Here is a 23259-nt window from a genome sequence, read left to right as displayed (position 1 = left end):
TACAAGAGATAAGAAACTCCCTCCCTCTGATAAAATCAACTCATAGATGCACTACAAATATCTGAAAGATTAATAAAAATTTTTGAAGTAGCGGTGCATGGTAGAAGTCCTGATGGTGAGGATAACATTGAAATTAGGATGTAAGTCCAAAACGACAATTTTAAATGTTTTAAAAGCATTACAAACATTAAAAACCAGCAGTTTGCCATACTAATAAATGTCTGGAAGTGCACAGACACCACTTTGAGCACCTCTTGTAATGGCAGAGGCCAAAGGTAACTTACATTAATCTCACGATGTCTCAATAAATTGAGTATTAAAATATTTATATGTGCTTTTTCTGAAGTATGTATACATTATTTTTGGTGGACTATATGTGAAAACATCATGTTGTACACTTTAAATATGTATAATACAAACATGAGTGTTTGTAAGAACTTTTACTTGTGATTGAAACATTTTAACTATAGGAAAGACATTTAAAAATACACACGTATATGCAATTCCAGTATCTCAGTGACATAATTTCTCATTTGTTTGAAATCTTTTAATATTTTTATCCATATGAACATATTGCTAAGTTGATAAAACTATATTTTATGCACTTATACATTTTACAGATTTTTTAACAATAATTTGGAACTATGCCTCCTTTTTTACTTTTTTGTAGAATTTTTAAGAGGTGTGTTACATCCACTGTATTTGTATATTACATGTTTTATTTAATCATTTTCTTATTACTAGATGCCAGTGCTATTTTTTGAAATTATAAATAACTCTGCTCTATGCCACACAGAGGGGTGCGTATAATCCTAGAATCAAGAGGCTGAGACAGGAGGATTTTGGAGAGTGCAGCGCCAGTCTGAGCGACATAGTAAGTATAAGGCCGTTTGAGATTACATCACAACATCCTATCTCAAAAAACAAAGCAAAGAGGGCCAGGGATTTAGCTCAGTGGTTTTGCCACCTGCTGTGCAAGCACAAGGACCCCAGTTTGATCCCTGGTACCAAAACAAAACAAAACAAAACCAATCCAACTTCCCAGGTTAATTTGGGCCAGGGATTTAGCTCAGTGGTTTTGTCACCTGCTACGCAAGCACAAGGACCAGAGTTCGATCACTGGTACCAAAAAGAAAAAAAAAAGCAAAGAAACAAAAGCTAAGTCTGCCTTGAGTATATTTTTGTATATGGATTTTTCTCCTTTAATATTTTCATACTTCTTTTATTCCAAGGTATACATATTCTTTTATTGTGTATCAAATAATATTTTAGTATATTTGGTTTTTCCTTTTTAAAAATTATTGAATTGATATTAAATTCTAAAGTTGAAACTTAGAATTGGAGAAATAGAGCAATCCTAAATATAAATTTGGAATAGGGGGTTTCCTAAGTCAAACAAGTTTATGATACTTGATAAGTATATTCAAAATGTCTCCTTAAACTGTTTTGCCAGTAACATCAGCATGGGTGTGTGCTGCAGTTTTTCTATACCTTTTCCAGCATATGTATTTTCCTGGTTTTTAATAGTTTTAATAGATGTCAATTATTTCCTTATTATTATTTGACTTAATTTAACTAGTTTACTCTGTATGTGAAAAAGCTATGGATGTAAAGAGAACAAAAGACAAAATTTGAAGTCATTTAAAAAATCAGATACAAACACTTTGATGTTTTGTCGGTAACTTTGTGGAGAAAAAGTCAGAGTTCTTGGCTCTTATCTTTCCATATGTTACATCTGTTCCTCTGCCACATGCAAAACTGGAAGAATTCTGGACAACTGCTTTATAAAATCAAAGAAATTTTAGCTAGATGAACCATTAAGAATCATCTGGTTAGGGACCAGGGATTTAGCTCAGTGGTTCCACTGCCTGCCTTGCAAACACAAGGTCCCAAGTTTGAGCTCCAGTACCAAAAAAATACAAAAAAACAAAAGAATCATCTGGTTAAATGATTCATTTTAATAAGATTAAATAAAAACTCATTGAGATTCAAATTATTCAAGATTTTTCAATTAGTAGGTGCCAGGGTGCAATTTAAGACCAAGGTTCCAGACCTTTCTATCAGGCATGCTGCCTTTGTGATGCAAATTCCATCTGGGGGCTAATCATGTACCTACAGTTGTCCTTGACATTTAGGCTGAGAAGTGTAAAATTTAGGCTTAGCATACTAATTCTTACTAAATAAAATAAGAGAGTGAATTTCTGGGGTCTTGGAATTATGAATGTAAAGCCAAACCTATATATGAATAGGTGGCACAAAATGAGAAGCACATTTCATGAACTGTCTCTAATAGGCTTATGCAAAGAATTCTGCAGAAGGTGTCTTAAGCATAGTAATTCCAATGGCAGGTGATTAAATCCTCTGGAAGACTGAATCATCATGATCTTGATTTTTTTCTTGCTGTTGATTGTCTTGTTACCTATTCAATATGTTTGTTCACCATTTCTAGACCAAATTAGGAACTGAATTTTACAACTGAAGAAAAGCACCCTTTTATCCTATCACCTTTATCATTGCATTTTCAATCTTTCTTGTTTATAAAATGTTCCCACAACCAGTAACACGAGTCTCAGACTTTAATAATCTTTGACAGCAAAAGGCACACTTCAGGTTCAAGCCCAGCTTCCATGGTGTAAGCTCAAATCAGCAAAACTGCAGAAAACTGTCCTTCCTCCAATTATTTCCCTGTTTCTGATGTCCCCAGGTTAGTGCCTAATGAATATTCAGGCCCAGTCACTTTTGACCCCTGCCTTTTTGTCTTTCTTCTGGGCAGTAATGCTGCTGGATATCACTGTCTTCCCCTGATGACCACTGATGATTCATCCTATTATGGTCTCCAAGCAAGGTCATTCCTTCTCCAAATTCCTCATATCTAAAATGTGCTAAAATCATCCACTTTATCTTGAAAATCAAGGAAAAGAAACTTAAAACAGAATAATTTACAACAGCCAGGAGAATTAGATAGGTTTAGAACTGACACATCCAAACTGAAACTATGAACCCTGCCTCATTCCCACATCCATCCTATGGTAGGGAGGCAGATCAGGGAGGCAAGAGACAGGCGACTCTGGGTACCTCCCTACTTTGGGACTGAGGTCCAATTTTTCCCACCTTAGAGAAGGAAGTTCTCCAAACTGTCTCAACCTGGGCCTGGCATTGTTTTACTGCCCTGGAATGTGTTCTTCCCATGATGACTGACAAAAGAAACATCCATTCTCTTGGGGGTAGTGGAAATCCTGTATTTGCTTCACAAGATAATCACAATAGTAGGTTGTATATATTCTGAAGTTTGGGCTATACATTCTTAAATGTATGCCTTTACAGGAAAAGAAGTCATACTCCCTATTGGGTTATCTTGTTCTTTGGGAGCTGTTTTACAACTTTGTAAATGATTGATAATAGAAATGTGAATCATTTATTGTTTATAAACACCAAATTATTTCCTGTCTGACAGAGGAGAGAAGCTCAGTCTCTCTCTCCTATGATGGAAAAGCCAATCTTGCCTCAATTTGCACATTCATTTCACTGTTTTTCCCCTATACATTGGACCCTCAAGGTACGACTGGCCTGACATACGAACAACTTGGGTTAATTAGGTTAATGGACCTAAGTCTGCCTTTTGTTATCTATAGTGTGTACCCAGGTAAAAATTCAGATCTCAGCTATATTGACTTACAACCAACTTGAGTTACAACCAGTCCTTGGAAACCGATTGAGTTTGTAAATCAAGAGTCCACTCTATTTGTGTCTATTCTTTGTTGTTGGTTTTTTTTTGGTACCAGAGATCGAATTTGAGTCCTTGCGCTTGTGCAGCAGGCAGCAAAACCACTGAGCTAAATCCCTGGCCCTTGTGTCTATTCCTTGGATTCTCTTTTAAACTGGTTAATGCCTTAAAGTTTTTCAAATTAATGAGCAGAGTAAAATCTTTAACGAATGTTTATTTTTGTATAGGAGAATCATGATTTTATCATTTAAAAATTATCTTTTAACACCATGTATGAGATCCTAAAATATGGTTACTCTTTGCTACCTTAAATGTAGTTTAATTCTCATTATATTTTCCTATCAATATGGAGAATCCAAAGGATCCAACTTGTGGGTATTCTCTCCTAGCATAATACACACACACACAGTACACATGCCCATAAACACAACCCCCTAAAATAAGCAATAATGGTTATCCATAAAACCGTTGGAAATCCATGTGTAAGAAGCAAACATTCTCTAGTGCATGGAAGACACAGTTCTGATGATCCATCAGGCAGAATGTGTACTATCTCAGCTTGAATGGTCTATTTGGGTTACTCCCCCATTTTCAGGAGTTCTTCAGGAATGTAGAATAGATGGTTTCTATTTATACCACGGATTTTTCTTGGCACTGTTATCATTTTGGCCCAGATGCTTCTTCGATGTGGGAGCAGTTCTGTGCACTGTGGGAAGGTTAGCAGCTTCGCTGGCCTCTACCCATTAGGTGGCAGTGTCACATCCCCCAAATGGCTCCAGACACTGCCCTGGCCAAAATTGCTCCACTTGAGAATCCCTGATGTATTTTATGAAAGGACACACAAAATAACTTATCCTATAGAAGAGGAAGGATCTCTCCAAAGACGTGTGTATACTCAATTAACATATATCAGCATGGATGGGTCTCAGTGGTAATGTTGTGTGATCACAGCAAGTTACAGAATGATTTGAACAGCATGACCATATTTATGTAAATTTTAAAATCACAAAACTTACAGTGTATATTGCTTATAGGGCCATGGATGTGGGGTGAAAATCATAAAACCGTGAACATGAATAGACACCAATTTAATGAGTTTCATTGTGCTTGGGAAAACAGGAAGGAAATTAGGATAGGTTATGGTGAAAAGAAAAGTCAACTCTTTCTATAATATTTTTCTCACTTTCAAAATAGGTCAAAAACACTATTGCAAATGTTACCTTTTTTTATCTGGCTAACTTATATGGAGACATTGTTATTCTACAAACTTTATTTGACAGAAAAATCTATAAAAAGATATGAAAAATGCAGTGTAAATTTTCTATAGTTCTTTGATGCTGTTATTTTTCAATCATCTGTTTTATATTGTTCATATGACTGCTTGCCTTCCTAATTAAGAGTAGCTTTGAATTGGCAGTGTTTTGTACAGCAATTTTCTGGTTCAGACTCTAATGACAACCATAATATAAATGTTCTCACCTTATATGTGTGGAGTGCTATATCTTTTCTCAGTACTCTTACATCTGCCTTCTCATTTTGTGTTCACAATTTCTTTCACCATCAATCTTAGTTTCAAATGTATTCACCATGCTAAGGCAGGTTTCATCTTTCTATTGCAGTTACCTGAAGTTTGGGTTACTGACCCTGAGATACCAGATCCCAGGGCAGTTTATGTACGAAGTGACCCATAAAACACTGGTAGGTAAAGTGAGACAGGGAGAGAAAGAAGTTAAGAGGCAGCACGTGTAGAGTAGCTTACTGTTTAGGGCTATCGAGGCTCAATTTGACTCCTTTATGTAAACTCCTGTGGATGGCTTTCACAATAGAAAGACACAGTGAGTCATTTGTGATAGAAGTTGGCAAAAATCAGAAGTACTTATTATCAAGCCCTTTACAAGCATAGTTGGCTAACCTGTGCTCTAGAGCATAAAACTGGGGAAGCACCCATATTTTCAAGAGTTCTGAGAGTTTCCAGTGTGAAGAAATGTGCAAGAAGGAAAATATCCATAAACATTTCATTTTTAAAGAAGTAGGTTAGGGACAAAGTAGTACTTCTATAAGAACAAATGTTGATCATTTGCCCTAAAAAATGATCAAGATCCAAGCAGACTCTTGAGACAGTTATAACTCTACTATGGAATGAGTTGGAAACAGTTCAGGCTTAGGAAAGAGTGATCATTCATTGTGCCAAACAACAATTAATTAAAGATTATGGTAGTAATTAGCCAAGACTATGTTCAGGCTGGGAACAGGAAGAGTTAGTGGTTGCCAATAATGACTGCAGAAAACTAACGAAGCTTACCTGTCATTCCATGAGAGGAGAAAACAAAAACAACAAAACTAAAATCCGTGAATGAAAGGGAACATATAGTGTCCCTTCCTGTGTCCTCCGGATGTTAAGGAAGACTGAAGAAGGAAAATCTACCTACTGCAGGTATGTTTAGAAGGTATCTAAAACAGATAGCTATTTTTGTTAAATAGACTGGTTGCCTGGGGGCAAGCAAGCATGAATGACAAAGAGGCGTGAATCAGTTTAACTTTGGGCAGCCAGGGGGCTCTTGCCTCTTAGGAGCCCCAGCATCTGGCTCATCTTGCATTTATTCACCTAAACACTGGTACAAGCAATCAAAGTAGCACAAGGTTCATCTGCTTTCCAATATCCACTAGTACATACTCTGGTAAACAACTTAATCTTAGGTGTGCTAGCTTTTCCCTGGAACCTGCAACATGGAGTCACCCTGAGTGCAGCCTTTCTCCTTTGTGCTCAGAGAGGCCAGTTAGGCCTCGCTTCTCTGGTCTCTGACAGCATAGAGTTGTTCAGAATACTCTTACTTATCTTCTTCATTTCAATGAGCTCAGTATTGATGTCCTCTCTTGTTTGTGATATTAGTAATTGACCTCTTTCTCTCTTTGTCTTGATTAGCCTGGTTAGGATTTATCAATTTCATTGATCTTCAAAGAACCATATTCTGGTTTTAGCAATATTTAAAATTTTTTTAATTTTTTCAATTGTATTGATTTATGCAATAATTTTTATTGTTTTTTTTTCTTTTGTTTGCATTCATTGTATTTCTTTCTTTATTTTGGTACCGGGGATCGAACTTGGGACCTTGCACTTGTGAAGCAGGTGGCAGAACCACTGAGCTAAATCCCCAGCCCTTGCATTCATTTTATATTGCTCTCATTTGTGTAGCTTCCTAGAGGGGAAGCTTAGATTACTGTTTCTTTTTTTCTAACACTATGCTTTCAATGTTATCAATTTTCCTCTATGCACTGGTTTTGCTGCCTTCAACATATTTTGATAATTTGTGTTCTCATCATTTACTTTAAAATAGTTTAAAGTTTCTTGAGACTCTCCTGATAAATGTTATTTGGAAGTGTGTTACAGTCTAAATATTTTGGGAATTTTCTAGCTATGTTTCTATTCTTGATATCGAGCTTAATTTCATTGTAGTACAAGAACAAACTATGATTTGTTAACATCCATCCTGTGGCCTAGAATGGGGTCTGTCTTAGGAAATGTTCCCTGTGAGCTTCAAGAGAATCTGTCTGCTTTGTTGGATGAAGTATTTATTAAATGTCAGTTACGTCCAATGAATTGATGGTGGCCTTTCATTCAACTATGCACTTCCAGTTTTTCTTTCAGCTGCATCTATCAATTACTGATTGAAGAGTGTTGAAGTTTCCAACTATAATAATGTATGTGTCTATTTCTTCTGGTAGCTCTAACGGTCTTTTTTCCCCACATATTTTGATAATCAGTTGTTCAGGTGCATATATGTTAAGATTCACTATGCCTTCTTGGAGAGCTGACTCCATTTATCATTATCTATTACAATTCTTTATCCCTGAATCTTTCTTGAAGTCTGCTTTGTCTGAAATTGATATTGCTAGTTCAGATTTCATTTGGTTGTGTCGCCATGGTATATCATCTTTCTCTATCCTTCCACTTTTACTTATGTCAAATGGAATTATGTAGAATAGAAAAGCTATACTTGAATTTTTTTCAAAAGTATACCCTGACAGCCTTTACATTTAAATTGATATATTTAGGTAATTCATATTAAAAATAATCATTGATATAGTTCAGTTAATCTCTACCATGCTTGTGTTTTCTAGTCATGACAGTTTTTCATTTCTTTAAAAATCTTCCCTCGTTTTTCTTCTGTTTCTTTGTTAATTTTTAAATTGTAAGTTCTTTTATTGGTACATTTTAGGTATACAATTCATTTCCATTTATCATTGGGTGTTTGTACCTGTACATGATGTATCTTGGTTCTTATTTTGTTTTTCCCCATTACCTGTGTGCCCTTCAACCCCTCCACCCTTCCCTATTTCCATAGACATCATTTCCATTTATTTTTTCTTTTCTCATAGTTTTTCCTTTCCCTCTTTATCTTTCCCATTCCCCTCCCTTCACCCCTTCGTTGTTGGACCTTTTTTCCTATTTCAAATGATCAATTATTCATTTTAATCATTTTAACCCCTGTTTACACTCTCAGTTTCTCACACTAGTGAAACGACTTGGTATTTACACATGTGTGTCCTGTCCTATTTATTTCACTTAAGAGCATGGCCTTGATATACATCCATTTAGCTATAAATGACTCTAGTTTTTCATTCTTTATGGCTGAGTAGTACTCCATTTGGTTAAAAAACCCCACATTTTCTTTATCCAGGTTCCAGCTGATGGGCACTTGGGCTGCTTCCAAGCCTTAGCTATTACGAACTGTGCCGCTAGGAACATGGGGACACATGTTTCACTGTGGTATGATTCTTTTAATTCTTTGGGGGAAGATACCCAGCAGGGGAATATCTGGGTCAAATGGGACCTGTAGCCCTAGTTCTTTGAGGTATCTCCATACTGATTTCCACAGTGGTTGCACCAGTCTACACTCCCACCAGCAATGGAGAAGGGTTCCTTTCTCCCCACAACCCTGCCAGCATTTGTGATCGGATGATTTCTTGATAGCTGGCATTCTTTGTAGTGTGAGGTGGAATCTCAATGTTGTTTTCATCTGCATCTCTTGAATGATGAGTGATGTTGAACATTTTTTCACATATTGCTTTGCTGCTTTTACTTCTTTGAGAAATGTCTGTTCCCTTCAGGTGCCCATGTTTGAATTGGGTCTTTGAATCTGGGGGGGTCAGATTTTTTTCAGTTCTTTATATATTCTAGAGAGTAGTCCTTCTGTCATTTTTCTTGCCTTGTTTCTTTAATGAATACATTTTCTCTCTTCTCTTAGCATATCAATTATACCTTTTAAAAATGTGAGTGTGGGACAAGGATTTAGCTCAGTGGTTTTGCCGCCTGCTGCGCAAGTGCAGGGACCAGAGTTCAATCCCCAGGACCAAAAAGAAAAATTAAATAAAGAAAAAATTTAAAAAAATGTTAGTGCTTGTCATAGAGTTTGCAATATATATTTACAGCTTATCTAAGACCACCAAGTCTAAGTTGTTAGTTTCAAATAACAGTATACTGCTTCTCTGCTAACATAGGTACCTTAGAGTGGAGCATTCTCCATTCCCCCGTGCTACTGCTCCCTATGCCAGTGGTGGCAAACCTATGGCACTTGTGCTGCAGCAGGCTGTTTGTATCATTGAAAGCTATAAAAGTTTCACCATCCCTGCCACTGTTGCTGTCACTGATTCCACTCCTTCATAAATTATATGCACCCAATATATTGTTGCTACTAGTTCTTTGAGCAGTTATCTAATGGATTAAGAATAAAATGTTCTATTTTACCTTTCTTTATCCCTCTCCAATGCCCTTTCTTTCTCCCTTCCCTTGTTGCTTTCCTCCTCTCCCCATGCTTTTTCCTCCCTCTCTCCTGTCTTTCTTCCTTCCTACCTTCCTCAGTTCCTTCTTTCCTTTCTGCTTCCTTGGTCTCTCTCATCATATTTGATTTCTATCTCTAAAAAACTTATTGGATCATTTCTTGTCTAGCATATCTGTTGGCATTACATTTCTTCAGTTGTTATCTGAAAAACATTTTTTTCTTTATGTCGGAAGGAAATTTTTGCCATGCAAAGAATTTTATCATTGTGTGGATGGGTTATTTGTTTCAACATCTTAAATATTTTACTTCATTATCTTCTTACTTACATGATTTCTGAGAATGCTGGTGTAATTCTTTGTTGCTCAGTAGGTAAGGTCTTACCTCCCTGCGTTTTACAAGATTTTCTTTGTTTTTGATATTTACACATTGAATTTGATATGTGTACTTATAATTTTTTCTGTATTTACCTTGCTTATTGTTGTAAAATTTCTTGAACCTGAGATTTGGTGTGTGTCCTTAATTTTAGAAAATTCTGAGCTTCTATTACTTCAGTTATTTTTCATGGTTCTCTCTTCTTCTAGAGTTCCCATTATGGGCATGTTATGCCTTTTGTAATTGTCCCACAATTCTTGAATGTTCTGGGTTTTTTTTATTCTTTTGTTTTCTCTTTGTCTTTCAGCCTAGGGAGTTTCTATTGACTTATCATCTAGCTCACTGATCTTTTCCCCAGTCATTTCTAGCCTGATCATCCTTCAAGGCATTCTTCATTTCTGCCACAATGTGTTTTTGTATCTCCCATTTCCTTTTGATTCTTTGTTAGAGTTTCCATTTCTTTTTGATTATGTTACTGAACTGTTCTTTTTTATAGGTATTAATTTTAGGGTATAGTAGTTTTAAAAATGCTAGTTTTCATTGTGGGATTTTCCTACAGGCATATAACATATTTTGATCATATCCAGCCCCCTATTACCCTGCCTCACACCTACTTCTTCCTCTTCTTTATTCCCTTTCTCTGGTCAAGTAGTGTCCCTCCTGCTTTCATGTCCTTTTTGAAAAAAAATCCATGTACTTATCTTTCTGAGTTTGGCTTATTTCACTTAATGTGATGGTCTTTATATCCATCCATTTTCCCACAAATGACATAATTTTGTTTCTTCTATGGCTGAATAACACTCCATTGTTTGTACATATCATATTTTCTTCAACCATTGATCTGTTGATTTTCATCTAGTCTGATTCCATATCTTGGCTATTTTGAATTTGTGCCACAATGAATAGATATACAATTTCTCTATAGCATACTGACTTTAATTCTTCTGTTACTCATGTGTTCTTAAATGTTTTCTACTTTTTCCATTGGTTCTTGCTCTGATTCAACTCTACTCATTGCCATTTGATTCTGGCACCATCTGTAATTCACAAGTTAATTGTTTAGCCCTTCACATGATTGCCTCTTACTCTGGATGCCAGCAGCAAGTGTGGTCCCCATATTTCCTATGCTTCTCACTAAGTGTAAATTTTGAAGTCCCAACAACTACTCCAATTTTGATAATTCAGTCTAGTGATTCACAGAACACATTAAAAATGCTGTACTCCTGGGGATTTACCTCAGTGGTTCTGCCACCTGTCTCACAAGTGCAGCTTCCCAAAAATGCTGTTCTTACAGATACAGTTTTATTATGAAGGAAACACACAAGAAAAGTTCTGGAAGGGCTGGTTTTCAGTGCTCTTGTATCCTTTCTATGGAATCTGGATGTGGCATTATCTGTGCACTGTAATGTGTTCATCATTTGGGATGCTCCACTCGGTGTCCAGAGTTTTTGTATGGGCTGTCATCACACAGGCATGACTGTGTAAACCACTGGGCATGTGACTGAGTTCAATCTTCAGTCCTTTCTCCTTCATGGAGGTCAGACTCGCCCAGGATTCCAACCTTCTAATCATGGGTTTGGTCTCTCTAGTGACCAGCCCTGATCCTGAAGCTAATTAGGCATCTACCATGAGTCATTTCATTAAGATCAACATTAACACATGCATGCCTGTAACTGAGGAAGTTCCAAGGGATTTTGAAATTCTTTGCCAGGAATGGGATCAAAGACCAAATAAATTTTTTAGCATACCATAAAACCTTTAATATATCAATCACAGTTGTTGCAAGCTTCTTATCTGACAATTTCAAAATCTGTGTTATATCTGAATCCAGTACTGATGCTCATTCTGTTTCTTCAGGTCACATTATCTTCTTGCCTTTAGTATATCCAAAATTTTGTTGTTGGGCACTGAGGCAGTCAGGCTATCAGTATAAAGATGATATTAGTCTGGCCAGGACCTGGGTGTTTCCTGTTTAAAGTTTATTATAACTGTGCACCAAAGATTCCATTTTTCTCTAATTTCCCATTGTTTGCCACTTCCATGCTGTCTCCAAGTCTCCTAAGAACCTCTTCTTAAATAGAATGTCTCTCTTAGGTGTCTCATTTTTAACCCACTATTTTTATATAGGAGCTCTGTCAGTGTGGGGATAAGATTTTGAGGAAGGGAAGCATTCCACCTTAAAATTATATATCAGTTTTTTTAATGGACTTGTGTTCCCGAGTTGTAGCCATCAGTAACTTTTCTCAACTTTTTTTCCCTATTACATAAGACAGAAAATCTAGAATGACTAACAATGTCTAGTTGCTCTTCCTCTTCATCAGATACAGCTGTAGCAAAGTAGCTTCCCTTGAGCACAATCTCATTAGAGAAAGTAGAACTGTCTGGGCTTATTTCAAAGTGGTTACTTCTATTCTTCACTGCTCACAGAAGAGAAGATTGTCTCTCATATTTGACTCACCCCTGGTGGGTCTTCTGAAGGCCAAACCCACAGCAGTATTATAGGAGGCCCCCTAAAACTGGGTACAGTGGATTTTAACTCTGGAGTTAGTCTGCAGACAGCTTTCAGCAGTTCATCAGTTGCTGTTTATTTGTTCCTACCAGTTTCTATCTCCATATGTCTCTGGTCCCAGTAAACTGTGATTCTCTATATTTGCATGTCTGTCTGGTTTTTGCTGTGGCAGTTTGTGATGTGATCTCAGTGCTCTTGCAGATCTAATTAAAGTTGCTGATTTTTAGTTTGTTCAGCTGATTTCATATAGTCAGAACAGGAAAGATAATTTCAGAGCTCTTTGTGTGTCAGAGCTAATCAGGAGGCATGACCAGTATGCAACTAGAAGCAGGGGTCTGAAATCCATATGTACTTAGGCCATGGCCCATGGGGACAGGCATATTGATTACTTCCAGTGGTCACTGACTCCTTCATAAAACCAGCTTTGCAGCTAAACTGCATTCTACAAATGTACTACTTGCTAGGTTACTGGTCAATTAAATGCAGTCTTCAAAAGAAAGACCTTTTAGTGAGATTTGGCTTTGTGATTTGAACTGGCCTTTTTGTTTCCACTCTGTCCAATCCCAGAGGCCTTTTCAGCTGGTGAATGGGTTTCTCATATGTTCTGTGCATCGCTATTACTCTTAATGTATTCTAGAACATGATTTTTCTGGCTTGTAAGCATCTCCAACCCAACTTATGAGTTTTCAGCTCTTTGGATTTAAATCAGAAACATTTTAGTAAGTCTGAGCCCTAGAGACCCACTACTAATAAGACTATCACTAGGATGAAGGGGCGTGTGTGTGTGTGTGTGTGTGTGTGTGTGTGTGTTCAAAGCTGTATCAGTGATTTTATAAATTTATACCTATGTTATAAATTTATGTATCTGATTTCTACGCTAGGTCTAGTAATATATATATATACATATATATACACTTATCTAAATCTTTTTGAACAATTATTTAATAAGAATTATTTAATATCTATCTTTGTAAGCACATTTATAAACTTTTGACATGAGATTTGTAAGTTCCTAACCAGCATTAATATTATATTAAGAAATTTGTAATAAAAGTATCTAACATCTCTTTTCATAAAATATATAACAGTTTAGAAAAATAGTGTATTTTAAGGCATATGTGGAGCAAACTGACATATTCTTTCATCTACAAAAGTTGCAAGAAGTTCATGAGAAACAAAAAGATTGAGTTGTCAGTATTCATAGTGCTTCTCTCTGTTCATTTATTACTTTGTGCACCAGCATATTCTGATAAATGCTTAATAACTGGCTCTCCCAAAAGAAATGCCCCAAGTGTGGAATCTATTAACTTCTTTAGTGCAAATACCCCCATAATGATCAATTCCAGGGCCACTTAACACTGAGTAGCAGAGACGTGCACTAATCAGATCTCATTAGGTCCTAAGGACTGACTGGAGGATTTGCTGCCTGTAAACAGGAGACAAAGGATTGTTAGGGGCATCATAACTGTCTGAGAGTGTTGAGAGCAGTGCTACATAATTCTAGGGAAAAATCATTTGAGTAGGCCTAGTTCTCCTGCCTACAGCCCAGCTAGGACATTCCAGACATAATTGCATTTTGGCCTCTGGTCAAAACTGAGACCTCAGTGATCCCCCCCAGATGCTGCAATCTCCAGGACAAGACCACACCTGTGGAAGACACCAGGAAGGAACCAAATCTTCATCTGCATAATTCCTCATTGTTCTTAGATTTCCACTGCCCCCCAGCTTTTTGTTACACCTTGTTTATCCCAATGTGAAGTACTGAACTCTATTTTTCACTTGTTACATTTGTTTCTCCATGTAGTGAATAAAAGGTGCTGCAAGCTAGAGGGTTTTTGTCTTTGCCACCCAGAGCAGCACTGATCAGACCCAAAACTCAGCTTCTTCTCAGTCTCATTTGTCTACCTTTCCTGTAATTCGCTGTGTGCTGCCTTGGCTCACAAGAGACTAGGACTTACTGCAGAGGTTCTGGTAATGTCCCTTTCCCCTGTTCCCTACATGAGAGTGTTCATATTTTACAAAGATGAGGGGAAAGTCAGAGGTTGGGGCTGGTGAGGCTTCTCAGTGATTTTTCATGGAGATTTTGCTGGTTTCTGAGTGATGATGTTGGCTTTAAAAATATATGGACCATTTGATTTTCAGATACCTAGACAATCAAGGTGATATTTGTGTTATCATGCTTTTTGTGTGTCAGGTAGGAAAAAAATTGTCAGTTGGGAAATAATGCTGTTTTTTATTCCTTAGCATTTAGAGTTTAAATATAATGACTTTAGTAAAAATCCTACTAATAACTATATGTGTCTTGGTAAGATATACTATTTTTCCCACAGTATTGACCATTTAATCATTGAAGGTGTTATGTGAAGAGAATACGATGACTCTGAGAATGTTGCTGGTACTGAAGTTTTGATGGGATCCAAAGAGTGTTAACGGTTCCCTAACGATGAAAGTGGACCAAGATTATTTGTTGGTATCTTGATAGAACATACTGTGTCCTTAAATGTATTTATCACATGGATCTACTTAGGTTCTGGTCAAGACATCACTGTGTACATACATGTTTATTAATGGAGCTTTCCAGGTATCCAGGCAAGTGATAAGGAAGGATAGATAACACCTTTGACTAACACTGAGAAACCATGAAATTAGAACTGTGACACTGGCACTTGTGTTCTCAAGTCTTTTGCTCTCCCATCAAGCTCTTTCCAAGCGCACAGAGATGAGCTGCTGTTACATTTCTCATTAAAGATGTTGTTTCCAGACATCAAGGTAATTAATGATACTGTTGAAATTCTTCTACTGAAATTGTTTTTGGTATGTGTGCGGATGAAATAATGGCCAGCTTAAGTGGGAACGCTCAGCTTAACTGAGGGTGATTCTGCATGTGGGTGACCCACCTAAGGATTGTTGCCATAACTGCATAAAAGGAGGATAGGAGGGGAGGAATGCTGGCTTCTGATTTCCCAGGAGAAGCTTTGTTGGAACTGGAACTCAGTGGCTTTTCTTGCTGTTGCTCCCTCAGTGGGTGGGTGGGGGGTGCTGGTCTTTGCCTTTTTCTTGAGCATCACTCCCTGGTTCCAGTGCAGATCCCTCAGTGTTCTGGCACAGATTGTTCACCCTGCTGGCATAGACTTTTGAGCTTCTACCACTGGCTCTTGGGCCTTTTGGTGCAGATTCTTGATATGAACTTGCATGAGACATTGCTGAGGGCTGTAGGCCTCTGGCTGGACTCATGTGGAATATTATGTGGAAAGATCTATTGCACTTTTCTGGGTTTGACTTTTTGGGAGAATATCGTAAGACAGTCCTATCAATTTGTATATCCTGTGGTAAATCTGTTTCCTTGGAAACACCGACTAGAACAGTATGTTTATAGGTAAAAAATAAATTTGTAACAGTAAACATGGATTTTTCTTTATTTGCAGGTATAGACATGCAATAAGATGTGCACCAAACACTGGGATTTTTAGATTTCTGTCAAGACCTTATAGTAACCCTTTCAACTGTTGGTCAGCACACCATGTAGGTAGGTGGTTTCATGTAGGTTCTGATGTAGGCCCAAACCACAGCACAGCTTGGCAATCTTACTGGTTTTACCTTCTCAAGTATTCTTAAAGATGTATTTTCTAAAGCCTTTGCAGATTTCTATCATGAGATCACAGTTAATCTAACATCAGCCTTTAATGGCAGACATTGCTGTTATGCAAACAAGTGCTGATGTAGACCAAAACTAAAGCACAGACCACCTGATCTTCAGATCACATGAGGCAAGTGGTTATGGTTTCCCTACCACTTGCCATCACGATTTCTTTGCCAGTATTCAGGTGAGGAATAATAACATCCTTAGGAACACTTGAAACCATGCAGTTTCTTTTCTGTATTTCAGAGAGAATGTGTAACCCTGTAAGGAGGTTGCACATATCCAAGTATTTATCACATAGTCCCAACTATAGTAATCATAGGAACTAGGCAGATATTCCACGAAGAAATGTTGTCTTATCTGACATTATCCTTGACCTTGGAGAACCACAAGAATCCAGGTAGAGTCCTGTGATCATGGTTGTAATAGAAGCTATTCAACAGTTCCTGGTAGGTTGTGTCTTGATTCCTGTCAAGGGTTAACAGTGAACTTAAAAAGTTCATTATCAGGAGATATTTCTGTATTAGAGTAAATATTTTCATGTACAGCACATGCCAGACCGACCATTAGATCATCAAATATCTGGATCAGTGATGTTTGTTTCACTACAATTTTTATCATATGATTAAAAAAATGTAAGTATGTAGAAAAGGAATGCAGTATTTCATATTCTAGAAACCATATTATTGCATTATCTTACATTTAGAGAGATTTACTCTGGGAATTTCAAATGACTTTCATGTACTCAGGTTATTATTATGCATTTATGCATCATGGTAGTTAAGTTAAATATTAGCAGTCATGAGATAATGAGGTTTGGAACAATGATGTTCATCATAAAATAATCAAGAATACAAGTAGAGTTGATGAGTCCAGGTAGAAATGAAATCTTGCAATAATGACAATAAAGAAAGTTATTTGAAGGGTCCCAGTAGAAAAGTCTTACCATACATATACTTGTCACCCATGTTTTTACATTTCCATGCAGATACGGTGGTAAGTCTCATGATGACCAACAGTGGCAGTTTGTTGTATCCATGGCCATGATGATCAAGAGGGATATTGTAAGTGTGGGGTTCTTACATTTATTTTAGCATGTTTCCTGTACATATTTAGTAAAGGAATGATTCTGTTTACCACTGCTAGTAACAAGTAGCTTATTATATAAAGTTTGATAAACTCTGAATTTAATCCTAGGAGGTGTGGAGGCATATGCAGGGATCCATGTAAGTTATTCAACTGATCCACATCACAGTATTGACCATAATTTTTTCTACAGGTAGCCAGCCAAGAGAAAATGGTGTGAAGAACAACATCTCTGACCTTGAAGTTCTAAAGATCTAAGTACTTCAGTTGGTTTCCCTGATGATGGAGGTGACCAAAATTTTAAAGTTGTCCTTTTTTTCTCCCCTCAGGTGAAAGATGATGCGTCCTAAACACACATCTCAAAGTGTTGTCTAAGATTCCAACAGTTATTAAATTATAGTGATTGAACTTAAGAATGGTAATTTATGAAATGTTATGACTAACCTGGTAAGAAAGAAATTGCCCCCAAGATGCTAACAAATAACCTTCAGATTTCTTGGTAAAGTGGATGGGATATCTAACACAATGTTACCCTGGCTTTTTGGCAGGTATTCCATTAAGTTTTATCCTAGTGTACAGGTTTGTTGACTTGAAATCATTAGAGGCATTTCTTAATTTTTGGTATTTATATCATGAATGATGCTTTTGAACTCCTGTGGTAACCTCTGCTTAGAACACAGTTCAAAATATGATTTGTCAGTAATGCTTTTTGTAAATATGAGATTGTACTATGGACTTATTTAGAGATTGTGATAGGTTATTGTATAGGGATGCAGGTCATTGACCATATTTCCTATCCCCTAGTATTGAATATGGGAATTTTTCTAGTGTTTCTTCCAAACAAGATGGTATTTCTTAGTAGGCTTTTACCTCAGTGTTCAGCTTTACCATGTAATTTTGATAAGAATATGATTTGGTATGTTGAACGCCATGACCAAGGGAATGTGTCAATGTCTTCCTTGAATGACATAGGTTCCAAAATCATTTTTTATGATTTGATTTTCAAGTTCCTCTGAAGACACTGTGATTATCCTACCCATGGGAGTGAGTAAAGTCCATAGAGGGTTATGAGGTAAGTGCTGAGGTACTCTAAACCAGATCTTCATCTATAGAGGAAAGGGATGAGGGTGTCCTGACTATTACTAGATTTAGTGGTCACTGCTCCTATAAGAAATAATTTTGTCCTTCACAGTTCTAGTAAATATGAGTTTATCCTTTATATGCCATAGGGAAAATTGATGTTTTAGCAAGGACTGCTGAGGGAGTGATTATGAACTGGTTAATTGAAATTATTGTGGAACTCTAGGACTGCAGTAAGCATAGGTTAATTTCCAGGGTGTGGAGATGACAAAATATGGGCTCTCTGACAATACTGTTTTTGTTTGGTGACTCCAAGTATCCTGAGGAGTTTAGCTGTCCTTTAGCAATGGACATTAAAAAGGGAGTGGGCTCATGTTCTGACACAGCACCTTCTTTGCCAAACTGGCTTTGTATTTTTTTCAGATGCCCTTCAAGAGAACACAGTGATCCAGAAAAGATGGTTGTTGCAGTCACCCTAGTAACAAGGTAAAAGATAAAATGGTCATAGTCCAGTGAAGGCTGTTTGATCTTCTATAATCCTGTCAAGTTCCTAATTAGGTGCTCAGATTTTAAGGTTTTGGCTAGTGTATTTTTCTGGGATGATATAGTCAATCACTAGTGACATCTCATTTTCAGCAATTCATTTTATGACTGTGTTAGGTTTTATTAGATTCCCCCACTTCTGGTGATACATGTTTTCAAAACATATTATCACCTTAATATTACAAGGAAACATCAAATGTCATTGCATCTTTTCTGGAATGTAATAGATGTAATATGCTTGTATTGCTACTGGTGGAGAAGAGATTTATGTAATTTTCACTGAGTCCATCTCTGAAATATTGTCCTTGGAAGGTTTGCATGTATCACTGAAGACAGACAACACTCTCTTACAAGGCTTTATCCATGGAAGCCTTCAAGTATCTAGATAACGTAAGTGGATGCTGAAACGATGAAGTGACATAGGGAATTTGAAGTTGTATAAGTGCAAATGAGGCATATACCAAATCAGAAGTCTATGAAAAGAGTCCATAGATGAGTGACTACATCACAGCAAGCAAAATAAGTTTGTAAAGTAGAACACTACTGATCTCTCTATAAGTGCTAATGTGGGCATTCACCACATCACAGGAAATCAGATCTTCATATACAGGGATGAGTGATGAAGATGTCCTTGACACTTGTTACTGAGGTTTTGTTACAAGTACTAATGGATGAAATGAGAGACATGATGAAAATATCTAGTGAATGCAATACTGCATTTTGTATGAGACAGAAATGAATATTGAACCTGTACAATTTCAGGGATCCATTGCATCATGGTTGGATGTAGACATGGTGGTGTTACAATACAACAGTAAACATTGAAAAATTTACAGATGGCTCTATTACACATTTGGACATGCCAGAGAATACAATTTATATAGAATTAAGGACTATATTGACACATAGCTGAAGGATGCCTTTCTGTTTCTGGGTGAGGGGCAGAAAGAGTCAGTGACATGGAAGAGCAAGATGAGAGCTAAATGACAGTTTTCTGTAGGTGCTTTCAAGTTAATGAATGTGATCAATTGAATGACTGTGTTGAAAAAACCTTGAACAAACCAAGGAAAAACAAAAGTATAAATTACAGCCCATTGGCACCCATCTAATCTTCAATATCCAGGTGGCTAGCATAAGGATAATAGCCCAATGAGATGTTGTCATGTACTGGATTCTTGTGCTGTTAAGGTCACTGTGACTGTCGAGTTTTGAGCTGACCCCACATTCACACATCAGAGACCTTATTTTCAGATGTGATTTTCATTGTTGATAGTGAAACTCTGAGGTAGTCTCCTTTATTTGGCAAGTGTGAGGTTAAGGGGCTCATTCCTATCAGGGTGTAGAATCAGGTGCTACTGAATCCAGGCTGAAAGTGTGCCTTTAAACTGGCCATTGTAAAGGGGAACAAAAGAGGGTGGAGGGATAGAAGAAAGAAGAAAGAAAGAAAAGAAAATAGAAGAAAAAATGGAAACAAAGCTTTTGTAAATAAAGGAGAAGGAGAGAGGTAGAGGGAGGGGAGGAGAATGGGAAAAAAAGAAGAATGATATATCATGAACAGGTACAAATTCCCTGTGATGAATGCTATCATTATGTTTACCTGAAATGTACTAATAAATTTTTTGCTTCAAAAAAAAAGAACAACAACAACAACAACCTAGGCATTGTAGAGAAAAAGCAAGGATTCAGATAATTATCCTAGAGTAGTTCCCTGAGATACAGATTGTAACAGTTTGTCCGGTGTCTGCTCAGGAGTGTCCATTTTCTCTTCTCTGGCTTTCAGTGTGCATAAATGAGGGTCCTTGTAGTGGTGATGGACCCCTGAGTAATCCTATGATGTGCAGATTGTGCAGATGGAGAAAAAGAAGCGCATAGGATAAAGTACAGGATGGGTTCTTTCGGGTGTGTTTTCTAGTGACGGGTCCAGACCTCACAGCCAGGAAAGGCCAGACCCTGGAACCTCACCAGGATCCAGATAGCAGCAAGTATGGCCTCCATCACAGCACAGGAAATGGATCTTCCTAGGCTTCAGTGGAGCATGTTGGGGTCCTGAGTGTAGCCGATACCATATTTTGTGTGAATAAATTCAAGTATAAAAGACTAACAAATCAGAAATCTAGTCTGTGTGAGTGTTCTTTTTGTATAGGGTAGGAAAAGTACTGTTCAAGGTCCCTGTGTACTGGCATTGCTTACTTACTATATGCAGTGACATGCTTGAGTATGAGACAGCTGAGAAAGAAGCACAGGAAACTTGCAGGCACCCACTTGATGAAGATCAGAGCCTTGGGATGATATTCTTCCCTCAGTTTCAATCTGGTATGCGGTGGAGTTGAAGCCTCCCACACCAGTGGTGGTTGTCAATGAATCGAGCACATTGTATGCTTGCAGAACATGCTGTATCCTTTTAGCATGGTCTTGTTCCTTTTCCCTTCATGGATACAGAGTGATCAAGAAGTTGGTTGATGTACACTTACAGAAGGCCAGGGAAATACCACCATGGGTACAAGCTGATCACTAGGCCAGATGTCTGTATCCAGGTCAGAAGGAGCCTCTGGCTAACCTGGTATTAACATGTTTCATCACCAGGTATCCTGCCAAAAGGTCTTGGGAGATGCTGCTACCCTCAGCCATGCAACACCTTCTTCTTTACTGATGTTCATTGTGGGAGGGCACTTGGGCACACTTTGCTTTTCCCCACTTATTCCCCTGTGTGCCAGTGAAGGTGAAATCTTCCCAGTGGCTGCTGGTAAGTGTCCCATTTTCATGTAGGGTAACTGACCTGTAATGTAGTTTTCCTGTTGGCTAGGTGGATGGGGAGGCCAGGATTCTTGCTACCATCCACTATGAATATTGAGCCTTAGAACTTCTGCAGGTTTTCCTTCAAGTGAGAAAGAATTCTCTTACCATATTTTTTCTAGGAAACACCCCTGAGACTGAGGTGTTAAAGCAAAGGGGCCACAGTCTAACACAGTGACCTCCACGATACTCACATGGACTAAATCAGCATTCTCTGATGTCATTTTCACAGGGACAGTCATGTCACAGTGAGCAGCACAGTATAATCAGGTGGATGCATACAGACATCCAGGTAAGTGTGGGCTTGTGCCCAGGCCACCAATGAGGTCCTGCCACTTCCACATGTGTGAGTAAGTGACAAAGGTGTGGCTTGGCATTTGTAGCCCACTGCTTGATTTGAAGTTGCTCAAGTAAGGAAGGATGGAATCCACAGCAATGCCACTCTCTGGGAGGGGACACTTGGCACAGCTTATGTGAAATGGATGGTAAAAGAGTGAGCACTGAAGAAGACATGGTGTCTAGGTTTGGGTGCTTGCTGTGTCCCAGCTGGGGAGCTCTAGCATGGGAGAGTCTACAGGGGTCCACTTAGGAGAGGTTTGACTGTGGGGACAGGATTGTTTTCATGCAGTTATCCCAGCAGCCAGGTACATTTCCAGTGTGAGTCAGTGGTTTTTGTGGGAATTGAAATGCTCATTGACTCAACACTGACTTTGTCTTCTCCATGTTTTCTGCAGGTTCCTTCAAGGGAAGATGAGCAGACTATGGCTGGAACTGCATGCAGGTGTCAGGTGAGAATCAGCCTGCTGGTACCTCATTGGGCACCAAGTGATGATCTGTATTCAGATGGATGTGAAGAGGGTGTGCATGAGGTATTCGCATGTTTCCTAGACATGCACCCTCTAAGGTCTTGACTACTGAGTGGTTCAGAGTTTGTGCCACACTCAGCATCATAGCCTTTTTTTCTGTGACAGGTTGGCTGTTGATGGTTTACCTCTGATTCTTCCCTCTTCATCGACAAGTGTGGTGCTCTGTGCCTTCTTGCTGTCACAAGGAAGCATCAGATGCTATTGGTTCCCTTCCAGGAGAGATGATGTGTATTTCACACTTGTCCCACTAGGGGAGTAAGCAGGGCATGAGGTCACTGTGACAGAGTGGGTCCCTGAGATGGGGATTGGAGTGAATTGGGAGGTATCTCCTCAAAGGCATCCATTACCATGGCATGGCTAGTTTGTTGACAAGAAGGAGGGAGGAGCATGGCGGTGGTGATGGAACCTGAATGATAGGATGACATGGGAGTTGTACAGGTAGACACGGAGGAGACCAGAAGGGGTAGAATCTCTTGTGCTTCTTTTCCAGTGAGGGAGTCCACAGCTCATGGTGAGCCCTGAACATCACCAGGATCTGTGTAAGGACAGCCATGGACCTTCACTGCAGCATAGGCAGGGAATATCCATGGCCTTCACTAAGTGATATTGGGGTCCCTGATGTGGAGTCGTGGGGTAGTGGGGTTGCTGTGACTTTGCTTTAGGTTCTGGAGCCCAGGAGAGCAACTGAGGAAGAACTGAGCCAATCCACTGACCCTGAATTTTTCCTTCGTGTATAGTGAAGTAAAATGAATGTTGATCTTCTCTACATCCTTGGAGTGCTTATTCTTTGGTCCAGTGGTGTTGTGATGGACCACCCTGCCCAGGAGAAAGCACAGAATTCTTTGCAGGTCAATAGTTGATGATAA

At 38.2% G+C, this 23259-nt stretch overlaps 1 long non-coding RNA gene across 10 annotated transcripts; it reads left to right on the top strand.

Annotated features, from left to right (window-relative positions):
- Positions 1 to 729: 729 nt before the first annotated feature.
- Positions 730 to 23246, top strand: LOC147829998 (uncharacterized). Of its 10 annotated transcripts, XR_015442990.1 has the most exons (10): positions 730 to 874; positions 15811 to 15911; positions 17014 to 17089; positions 17305 to 17399; positions 18119 to 18183; positions 18615 to 18677; positions 21318 to 21477; positions 21760 to 21819; positions 22262 to 22315; positions 22499 to 23246. It is a non-coding gene; the product is annotated as an uncharacterized LOC147829998 (long non-coding RNA). The 10 variants fall into 10 exon arrangements; XR_015442999.1 differs by having other exon boundaries at positions 733 to 874; positions 15811 to 15907; positions 17014 to 17399; XR_015443003.1 differs by having other exon boundaries at positions 736 to 874; positions 17014 to 17399; positions 23131 to 23246.
- The last annotated feature ends 13 nt before the right edge of the window (positions 23247 to 23259 follow it).

Source organism: Heterocephalus glaber, unplaced genomic scaffold (genome assembly GCF_053883595.1).
Source record: "Heterocephalus glaber isolate CG9 unplaced genomic scaffold, H.glaber_assembly_v1.0 deba00000331, whole genome shotgun sequence".
Lineage (NCBI taxonomy): Eukaryota > Metazoa > Chordata > Mammalia > Rodentia > Bathyergidae > Heterocephalus > Heterocephalus glaber.
This window is presented reverse-complemented; position numbering and strand designations above follow the sequence as displayed.